The following is an 11736-nucleotide window of genomic DNA, read 5'->3' on the forward strand; positions in this document are numbered from 1 at the left end:
TGGTAGGGAAAAGCATTTGGTAAGGTAACAGTTCTGTCACTAAATGTAACTGGGTTTTCTCTTTTAACATCATGTGGGCAGGGTGGGTTCTTCCTTGGCTCGAGTATGAGGTGGAATGAAACAGCATTTTTACATAAGATAACTTTTATTGAAGATTTGTACAACTGTTTCCTTACTCGATGTTCTGGCTCGGAGAGCGGCAGCTGTGTCGTTTGCGAAGCCTTCTGCTGCGGCAGCGGCTGCATCTGATTACGCGTGGCAGTGTGTATCTCGTGTCGCCGTCTCGCCCAGTTGACTGGAGATGCGCATCGTGCTGTGGCCCGTTTAATTATTGAGAGTGAAGTCTTGCATTGGATGGTGATACCTTGGATGTAGCATCTTAGTGCTTCTCTTCTCTAAGCGGCCGCGTGTGTTGTGCGTTGGCCAGCGGAGCGGCGCGGTGGGGGAAGGCCAGTGTCCCGGACTCGAACAACGGACTCCCGCTTGCCAGTCTTCAGCTGTCAGATCTTCATCCCAGCTCACAGGTGACTGCTGATGTGAGGCTGTCTCCTTCCCGTCCTCACGAGTCACCCGGGTACATAAAAATCAGTCTTCAAATACCTTGTGTCTTCTGGCAGTGAGGCTGCTGCTTGCTATTCCATTACAGCGGCGGACTTGGTGCGTCTGTGCATGATGTAGTCTCTTCTTGCACGACGGTCTTCAGCACCGAAACTGACTGAAAACAACTGCCACTCTTCTCTTCTTCCTTCGTCTGTCGGGCCCACTGCATCTCGCGTATTTATTCACTACAGTTTACTAGAGGTGAATGACTTCACGACCATTGCCTCTTCTGTCACATTGAAAAGCTTCTCAAAGAATCTTCTTAACGTCGGTCATTGGCTCTTGGAATGTAGGCGAGGGCCTTTGCTCACATGTGACGACTGATAAACACATGAGCCAGTCGGGCGATGCCCTGAAGTCTGAATCGACAGCTTCCGCTTATGTGGAACTTGCTGACTTCACGGTCATTGTCTTTTCTGCTCTGCCCGCTGTGTGCCAGTGTGTAATTCTTCTAAACTAATCTGTTTTTCATTTATTTTCTAATTTCTACTTCACTTTGATTTCACTAATTTATTTACTTAAGTACCACTCAACGGTAAGGACACTAAGTGATATACAAATTTTGCAACATGGGAACAAAATAACTGACAATGGCTGAATTAGAGAGGAAATTAATTGCAGACTGGCAATAGCCAGAAGAGAGAAAGAAGGGAAATTTAACATTGAACACAAATTAGTGTGCTGAAGTAGTCCAAAGGCACAATATTTCAGCAAGCAACCAGTGCTCCAGTCGTGAGGTGCACTGATAAACTGGCCTGTTTAGGGGTTGGGGCAGCACTTTCCTCCCTCTCCCCATTTCAGTTCGCAATTCTGCATGTTGTCCGCACCCAGCATATCTTCACCTACTCCTCGTGCCATAAAGTTGTTCTGCCAGAGGTCTGTACCCAGATACATATGCTGCCAGAACCTCTGCTGTTCCATCACTAACCAGGAAATATGTTTGTTGTGTGGACATCTCCTTCCTTTTCTTAATCAGGCGAATTGCAGGTCTCCAGCCCTTACTAACAATGTGACAACTATCATGATCAATTAGTATTTCCCGTACCTGAATCTTGGGGAAGTTAGATGCCTGTGTCAGAACCTTATCATGGTCATAATCTGATCCATGTAATTTAGATAGGTAATGCTCTGCAATTGCTGACTTGTTGGGCTACTGCAGTCTGTTATGATGTTAGTTTTTGGCAAAAATCTTTGTGGTATGTAGTGTCTGGTTTTTACAGAGTCCACCAGAAAAATGTACACACTTTGTCAGGCTCTATTGAGATATCGATATTGTTCGATTTGAGTTTGTGTTGTAGTATGGTCTTTGGCTCAACAGATGTTAATACTTTCATCTCGGTATTGAGAAAACAAGATGGATGTAGCTCACTTGACAATCGAGCAATGAAAATGTATTGTGAAGTGGTTTTTCATGTTTGATAGTGCCATTGAAGTGCAATGTCAGTGGAGGTGGCAGTTTGAAACAGAACCGCCAAACTATTAAATGCATCATTGACAAGTTTGAATTGCATGGAACAATTTGTGATATTTGCAGAGGAGGATCGGGAAGACAGTGTACAGCTAAAAGTCCTGCTTCATCGGCTCTCATGTTGGAAATGTTCGTAAATTATCCACAGAAGTCTGCTATGCAATGTGCACGTGAAGCGGGGATTAGCAGTACAAGTGTAAGAATAATTCTGAAAGCTGCAAAGTGGAAAGTTTACATTTCACAATTACTGCACGCGATTAATGACAACGATCCTGATCGCCGAATGCAATTTTGCAAATGGTATCAGCAAATGTTAAATGACGATGAACAATTTGTGACGAAGGTAGTGTGGAATGATGAGGCACAATTTAAACTTATTAAAACTGTCAGTCGACAAAAGTGTGTACTGGGCACTGAAAAATCCACATGTTTGTGGATAAAGCAGTTATTCTACCAGTGGTTCATGTGTGGTGTGGACTATCATACAGGGGCTTGATAGGACCCAGAAATGTACCTGGAAATGTTACGCACGTCAATTTTTCCAGGTAGACGTGCACTTGATGGAACTGATAGAGGTCTTCTATGAACAGATGGGACACAAACACACTACCACCTAGCCATACGAGCTTTCCTGAATGACAGTTTTCTAGGGCATTGGACTGGACGAAGAGGACCCATTGATTTCCCTCCACGGTTGCCAGGTCTAAAACCTAAGGACTTCTACTTGTGGGGAACTGCGAAAGATAATGTCCATAGATGTAAGCCATGCACCCCAGAACTACTTCGCCAGGAGATCACAGCGACGTGCAGCGATCTCCACTGTAACATTGACTGACGTAGTTGCGGCGACCACTCGTCGTCCTCTTACGTGTATAGCCACTGACAGTGAACATTTAAAGGAACCATGTGCTAAACTGAAGGTTGTACAACATTTGTGATCAGTTATTAATGTATGTGTACATTTTTCTGGCGGACTCTGTGTATGTATTTTGCCACTGGCAGGATATCTTGTAGAACCAATTTCTGTAGTCCAGAGTCATCTTCGACACTGTCCTAGTTTTAGCTCGTGTTCAGAACACTGTCCTCACTTGCTGTTCCTGGAGAAATCATCATCATTCTGGATAATGCACCAAAAAGGAATAAATAAAATGGCTGCATGCTCCAGAGGTTTCTCTTCTATTTCGTTGGTTATACAGAAGGTGAAGATTGTAATGCTTTCTGAATTCCCACTCCTTACAGCCATTCTTGAAGAACACTGTCCTCAAGTGTTAAAGTTCTTGGTTGAGACTTTCATTGTCAGAGAGTATGTAAGCCCTATGTACCAATGTTTTGAGCAACGCATTCCTCTGCGGTCGGTGTAAATTAGTGTGCACCTTTTGTCTAGTATGTGCCATGGCTCTTCTTTTTACCAGAACATCCAGAAAGTGGAGCACTCCATTTAAACTTTCATAGTAAAACTGATGTTCTAGTGTATGGAACTGAGATGTATGAGGAAGTCATTCTACAGGGTGACAATCATTGAATTATGTGAAAAAATGTAAATTACAAACTACAGTGTGCACACGCTTCACTTGGTATGTAAAGGTCACTACAGATATTCGGATTTAGGTTATGGCACCTTTGATATGCCTCCCATCCTTGACAATGGTGAGGTGCAAACAGAAAGCAGAAATTCTGCGTGACCTGCTGAAGTGTCAGAACATTGGTGCTGTCGATGACCTGAATTGCTGTTTTCAGCTCGGCTGTGGATTTTGGTTATTGCTTCACACCTTGTCTTCAGTATACCCCCACAAAAAGGAGAGAATATGCCAAAGCCAGAATTGGGTCCCCAAACTGCTCCTCCAAGACATCTCCCTCCTGCTTAAATGGGATGGAGCTCCGTCTTTCATGAAGCACACCTCATGAAAATCATCTTCCAAAACCTTCTCGCACCATTTGGCAGTCCCTATGCATCAAGCAATATCACACAGATTTTCGTGACTGGACATCGCATACCAGTCACACGTTGAGGGTGAAGAGACTTCACGATTGCGAAATTTGGATTCTCAGTCCCCCAAATGCACCAGTTCTGCTCATTGATGATCCCATCCAAATGAATGTGGGCTTGGTCACTAAATCAAATCATATCTACATCAAAGTCCTGTTTATCAATTCTGTGGACAGTAGTGTTGGCGAAACACAACTGCTTTTCCATGGCCTTGTGGCTTAATGGCTGAGGGGTTTGATTTTTATATGGGAAGAGATGGAGTTCTTAAACAGTTTGTTGCAGGGACTCCCATTTGATTTCCACCTGTTTTGCAGCTCATCTGATAATCTCCTGGGATTGGTTTGAAACATAGCGCATGTCACCCTTTCTGGATGTCTGACATTGCCAACACTGTCATTATGAACACTATCTGTTCTTTTAAACTTGGAAATCAAATTATTGATTGTTAGCGCACTTGGACCTGTTGTCTTCAGCTTGAATTCGGTCACAGACTTCCTTTTAGCTGCAGTTGGGCTGTTACTGCTCACATAGTAGTTCAGTAATTGTGCCCCTGTACTTGTCTCTTCCATATGGCTGTACGATGAAGGTGGTGCCTTTATACCAGAAAAAACGGGTAGGTTTCCATAGAGGTGATACTAGAGCTTCCTCCTTGAAATGTCCCATATACATGTAGGTGACCACTCCTAAAGTGGCTTCTGCATGGCTACTCACTCTGTCTGCTCATAGTAAGTACCATTGAAAAAATCTCAGCATCACAGCTTGCCTAAAAATGTTGGTCTTCTCTCTCTCAAATTTCTGGCCCATAAGTAATAATGATTATTGTGAAGGTGCTCTGATAAAAAGTGACATTGTTGAAGCTCACAAGGATATCTGTAGGCTTTTTCTCAAAGTTAAGGTGTCCAACATAATCAGTGTCAGTTTGCTTAGCCCTGTGTAAGGGCTAAGCAAACCCTTTAGGTACACTACTGGCCATTAAAATCGCTACACCACGAAGATGACGTGCTACACACGCGAAATTTAACTGACAGGAAGATGATGCTGTGACATGCAAATGATTAGCCTTTCAGAGCATTCACACAAGATTGGCGCCTGTGGCGACACCTACAACGTGCTGACATGAGGAAAGTTTCCAACCGATTTCTCGTACACAAACAGCAGTTGACCGGCGTTGCCTGGTGAAACGTTGTTGTGATGCCTCGTGTAAGGAGGAGAAATGCGTACCATCACGTTTCCGACTTTGATAAAGGCCGGGTTGTAGCCTATTGCGATTGCGGTTTATCGTATCGTGACATTGCTGCTCACGTTGGTAGAGATCCAATGACTGTTAGCAGAATATGGAATTGGTGGGTTCAGGAGGGTAATACGGAACGCCATGCTGGATCCCAATGGCCTCGTATCACTAGCAGTCGAGATGACAGGCATCTTATCCGCACAGCTGTAACGGATTGTGCAGCCATGTCTCGATCCCTGAGCCAACAGATGGGGACATTTGCAAGACAACAACCATCTGCACGAACAGTTAGACGATGTTTGCAGCAGCACAGACTAGCAGTTCAGAGACCGTGACTGTGGTTACCCTTGACGCTGCATCACAGACAGGAGCGCCTGTGATGGTGTACTCGATGACGAACCTCGGTGCACGAATGGCAAAAAGTTTTTTTTCCGGGATGAATCCAGGTTATGTTTACAGCAGCATGATGGTCGCATCCGTGTTTCATGACACTGCCATGAATGCACATTGGAAGCGTGTATTCATAATCGCCATACTGGCATATCACTGCGCATGATGGTATGGGGTGCCATTGGTTACAGGTCTCTGTCACCTCTTGTTCGCATTGATGGCACTTTGAACAGTGGACGTTACATTTCAGATGTGTTACGATCCGTGGCTCTACTCTTCATTCTATCCCTGCGAAAACCTAAATTTCAAGAGGATAATGCACGACCGCATGTTGCAGGTCCTGTACGGGCCTTTCTGTATATAGAAAATGTTAGACTGCTGCCCTGGCCAGTGCTTTCTCCAGATGTCTCACCAATTGAAAACGTCTGGTCAACGGTGGCCGAGCAGTTGGCTCGTCACAATACGCCAGTCACTACTCTTGATGAAGTGTGGTATCGTGTTGAGGCTGCATGGGCAGCTGTACCTGTACACGCCATCAGAGCTCTGTTTGACTGAAAGCCCAGGCATATCAAGACCGTTATTACGGCCAGAGTTGGTTGTTCTAGGTACTGATTTCTCAGGATCTATGCACCCAAATTGCGTGAAAATGTAATCGCATGTCAGTTCTAGTATAATATATTTGTCCAGTGAATCCCCTTTTATCATCTGCTTTTCTTCTTGGTGTAGCAATTTTAATGGCCAGTAGTGCATATGTCAGACACCAGTTTTACCATAAATAGGTTGTAAAACTTCAGTCTGTCCACAAAGTGTCAGTGCAACTGGTGCTCAGAGCTTTGTAACAACCTTATCTCGCAAGTGGGATTCTTTAAGAAGCACCATAGTCTTCCTTTTCACGCTCTTTGTAGGATGAGTGCCAGTCTTCATGTGAGCACTGTCTTCTAGAATGCCTGCATTTTCTCAATGTAGTCCCTTGGAGATAAGACCACAGCTGTGTTGCCTTCGGTAGCTGGCAAGACTGCAGTATCGGAATCTTCGTAGTTCCCACATGGTACCCTCTTCCTACTACAGATGTTAAGTTTCATAAGACTTGTTTTAGTGTGTGACAGATTTTGTGACCTACTTCTTCAGGTGGAAGTCTTGCAGCTTCCTCTTCCACTGTGCTGATATCCACGATAAGTGCAGATTTACCAGTTGGAGTCTCTTCTTAGGAAGTTAAACCACAACCTGACCCAGTTGGTTGGCTGTACTACAGGTAGCATCAGAAGGTCGTCTCTTGTACATGTCAGACTTTTTGATATCCACTGACTTTTGTGCGGAGTCCACTCCAGATCATGTGACACCTTTAATCCATTCCCATGTCAAGGAATAGAACTTGTCCAGCTGTAGATGTAATTTGAATAGTTCTTTGTTAGTCAAATCAAGGCAGCAGGGAATAGTGTGTTCTCTCTTCCCTACCATGGCTAAACTGGCACGTTTCTGGGTTCTTCAGTCTGCCACAGACTTGATGTGATATTATCTTGTTGAAGTTCTGGACCAAAAGTTATTCAGCTTCTTGGAAGGAATGCAGAGGTAAATGGCTCAACAAGTAATGCAGTTTCTAAAATCTTTCCATGCTGTGGTACATCTACCCATAGAGGTGTAGGATGTGATTCTTCATCTTCTCTTGGCATTCTTCATGACAAAATAATTCACCGGTGAACAGTCAGTCTGTGTCCAATGGGCACAAATTACATCATTAAATGTCTCTTCAGAAGGTAATTTGTCAAAAATGTGGCCTTGCACATAAGTGAAAAATGGGCAGAAACAATTCAGACAAGAAACAAATAGAAGTTTTTGAAATAAGTTTCTAGAGAACACCACAAAATTAGGTAGGTTGATCGTATAACCATTGAGGATGTAATGACTGAAATTGGGAAGAAAAGAGATGTGTGGCTCAACTTGACAAAAATGAGATTGATTGAGGTGCAACAATTTTTGAAAGTGACAAATGCCTGAGTACTGTAAATAGGTTCAAATTGTGCCTTGCACAGGATAAAAAAGTAGGGAGAGCTGCATCAAACAAGTCTTTGGACTTACAGCAGAAAAGAAATATGGTTTCAGGCAGATTGTTGTTCTCTCTCTCTCTCTCTCTCTCTGACTCTCTCTCTCTCTCTCTCTCTCTCTCTCTCTCTCTCTCTCTCTGACATTTTACCGCACTTTGATTTTTATTTTGTGTATGTCTCAGTTGAGGTGGTCCGTTCCAAAACTGGTCTTATCCAATTTTTTTTTTTACGAAATGAGTGAAGCCTACTCCGAATTTCTTCAGTACCCGGCACATTGACTGATTAGTCTGCATTCACTCAAAAGTTGTTCTTTACCGTAGAAATTATTAGCTAAAAATCGGTAGTTCCAAAACTTGCCTTATTTATTCCAAGTGTCGTTCATAGTTCCCTTATCCTACCAGCCATTGAAATTCTTCATGTTCCAGTCAAAGGAAATGCGCGATGTTTTTCCCACGTTTTTACAGCTGTCGTCAATAAAGTTTGAAGACGTGCAGTTTTGTGACAAAATAGGATTACAATGGAAGAAAGAATTACTCCAGCTCCAAAAGGCAAAGCAAGATGCCGTAAAAGTAATCCTGCTTTATGGAAGAAAACCAAGGAAAAATATAAAAGGTAAGGAAGACGTCAAATTTGTGCAGTGTGTTTACACGACTGGTTTAGGCTCTGGTGTCAATGATCAGTGGATGTATAAAGGTTATCAAAATAGTGGTGGTGGCTGCTGAAAATAAACTTTAGGTGTTCACAAATTTTTAGTAATACAATAGATTGTTTGCGCAGGTGATTTTTTTTATTTATGGTGATGAGCAGTTTCAAAACTCTCAGGGTTTTATCATCTGTAGTAGATCGCCCAAACATTTACTCCATACAAATTTTTTGATTCAGATAAACCTCAAAGTGTGAAATAGCATTTTCTGTAACAGTTATGATGATGGTCTGAACAAATTTATACAGCTACAACCACTGAGAATAATAATAGTAGTAATAATGGTAGTGAAAATAATTGGCATATTTGAGGAGCGTGCTACCATCTAGTGGGATTTGTCAATCAAATGGGGACATATGTCTTGTAAACATCTGTCGTAATGTGCTGCCACCTAGTGGCATTGACATAAACTCTGTGTTATGTTTAACAGTATTCGAAGAATTTAATAACAACTACATCCACAAGGTGTCAAAACTTTGGGTGTTCACATGCTCGTATGCTCTTACACAGCAGCTGCCAGCGCAAAACGGGAATGTAACAATATTATATTCCTCTGATTTAATCAAACACCACATTAGGCTTTTATTATTAGTGTCCTCTTCATGTCCCATTTACATCAGGAGCTATTTTCAGGCCATTATTTTTATCGTTACAGGCATGGGCCAATGGAACCACCACAATATCCATAATGGACCAACGTACAAATGCAGGAAATTAAGGATGTTAGGCATTCAACAGTTCCATAAGAACTTCTACAGCTCTCCCAATAAAATTGAGCTAGACACTTTTATACTGAAATATCTGAGAGCAGAAAAGTCTGAAAGACACACACTCAAAAGAAGGTAGCAGCAGGAAGAGTGTTGCTATTGAGTATTTCGTTAAACTTGCTAATACCGATAAATTTCAAGTAAAAGTGTGCCAAAAAACATTTCTCAATATTTTACATGTGAGTAAAGATAGAATTCATAGAATTGCCAGAAATCACTACCAAACTGGTGAAATGCCTAAAGAGAAAAGAGGTGGTGCTAGAGACAGGCCACAGTACGATGCAAAGAGACAATCTGTAAAGTCTTCTATTGAACGTTCGAAATGCTGTGAAAGTCACTATCGTTGAGGAAAATCGTTGCAAAGAAAATATCTTCCCGGAAACTTTAGTATTGCAAAGTTACACTGGATTTATAATGCAGAGGTTTGTCATGTTGAGAGTGAAGCGATGGTTCTTTCGCAACATTCACAACAGGTTACAACATCGGTTTTGGTTCACGTGTAAAAGATGCATGTTCTACGTGCATTGAACTTAAGGGAAAAATTGAGCACGTGAAGGATAAGTCAGAAAAGCATTCATAATTTAAAAGCTAAAATTTTTACGCAAAGCTGCAAGAAAAAGGGATGCTATGCTCACACTGTCATTTGACTGTCAGAAAAATCTGGTTAAACCTAAAATACTAGATCAAATTGCCTACTACAGTCGTCAGATATACACCTATAATTTTACAGTTGTAATGGGCCATTCACATACTGAATTGACAGTACAAAATGTTTTCACGTATACATGGATGGAACACGAATACAAAAAGGGATCAAATGAGATCCTCTGCAATATTTGACAGACTTTCTAAATGTGATTTATCGAACTACTCAAGTTTCAGACTTTGTGCTGATTGCTGCGGAAGACAGAATAGAAACTCTACAGTGACAATGATGTGCAGCTATTTTCTGTGAAAAGTGAGTGCCCCCCCATGTGAAGCGTATTGAACTGATATTCCCATTCCAGGACACTCCTTTCTGCCTTCGGACAGAGTATTTGGACAAATAGAGGATGATATTAGGACCAGGCCAGTAATTTGCAACCCAAGAGTATGAAGATATTTTTGCATCGCATGTTCAGGTTTCTAATTTGGGTGTGGATTGCACAGTGAGAGACTGGAAGAAGGCTGCTGACAATGTGATGAAAAAACCAAGTAGCTGGCATTTCAAATTTTCTTCAGCAAAGCGGTTCATCTTGTGTAAAACGTTTGAAGGAAACGTGACAGTACAAGGAGAACCGAATTACAATGTAGACTGTGGTTCAGGAAGGTCTGTGATGAAGAAAGGTAAGTTTGATGAATATGGATGTTGCACAAGTTGTGTCCTCAGGAGTGCCCTTGAACCCAGCCAAGATGAAGGACGTAAAGCATTTGCTACAAAAACATTTTGGATTGGAGTGGAAGGTGAATAAAGAACTAGCTTTCTACAAAAATTTGTTAATGTCCAATATTGGAGAAACAAATTACTACCCTGAAGAGACTATCAACGAATATTGTGAAATCTTGTGAGGATTTGACAGACTTAGCTATTCGAATTCTGCTCAATGAATAATTATGTAGAATCATTGTTTACTATGAACTGTGTTTTTAAGTTCTAATAAATGAGTATAAACTGAATGCATCAGCACTACCACAAATGCACAAAAAGTATATTCCTGAGTACCGCACTTGCAGTGTGCTGCAACAAAACTTGTCTAATCCTGGATATAAAGCAACATAACCAATTTCTTGATGGGAATAATTATATTCCCAATTAATCATGACTTTATTTATTAAAATTATGCATTCCTGCCAGGAAAAGGGTTCAGTTTCTGTTAGCATTAAGAAGTTTTCAGTTTTTTGTCTCCTGTAAAATTTCTTATCATGGATAAGGCAAGTTTTGAAACAGACCGCCTCAGTTACAGGTTGCAAAAATCTTCAGATTGTTAATGCTGTGGTGTCATTGTCAAGTAGGTGCTAGCATATATTGCAGAAATTGTAACCTACACACATGACATTTAAAATTGTGTAATTGATATGTTTCATTAAAATATTAAAACATACAGAATAATGTTCCAAATCATACATTAATGGTTAGATTAGGCTCTTGTTGTAATTCCTGCACATATTTCTAGGAATCCAGACATAGAAACCTGAAATTCAAATCGAAACCATTGTATGCAGGACCAAACCTTCAAATGTAACAGAATAAACAACAAAAATATTTTCAGAAAATCTCTGAAACCATTCCTGATAGTACCTGTTTCTAAAATATAAATGATTTTATGTGTACTAAATTGCAAGACAAATTTCAGTGTAATACCATGTACAAAATGAGCTGTAGCTTACAGAAACTACAAAATATGTTCTTAATCATGAAGTTGTCAGACTATATAGAAATATACAGTGTGAACCAGAACTCAGTCTTTCAGAGGTGGTGGTACAGACGTAAACAAGGAAAAAGTCCTGTAAACATGGGATCTCTTCTACTAAAATGTACTGATAGCTCTTAAGATATGCATTTTAAAGC

General features: G+C 41.2%; 1 long non-coding RNA gene across 1 annotated transcript; it reads left to right on the plus strand.

Moving 5' to 3' along the window:
• The first annotated feature begins 6410 nt into the window (after positions 1 to 6410).
• On the plus strand, positions 6411 to 10844 carry LOC126427045 (uncharacterized). Its single transcript, XR_007576509.1, has 2 exons — positions 6411 to 8330; positions 9077 to 10844. It is a non-coding gene; the product is annotated as an uncharacterized LOC126427045 (long non-coding RNA).
• The last annotated feature ends 892 nt before the right edge of the window (positions 10845 to 11736 follow it).

Source organism: Schistocerca serialis, chromosome 11, assembly GCF_023864345.2.
Source record: "Schistocerca serialis cubense isolate TAMUIC-IGC-003099 chromosome 11, iqSchSeri2.2, whole genome shotgun sequence".
Taxonomy (NCBI): domain Eukaryota; kingdom Metazoa; phylum Arthropoda; class Insecta; order Orthoptera; family Acrididae; genus Schistocerca; species Schistocerca serialis.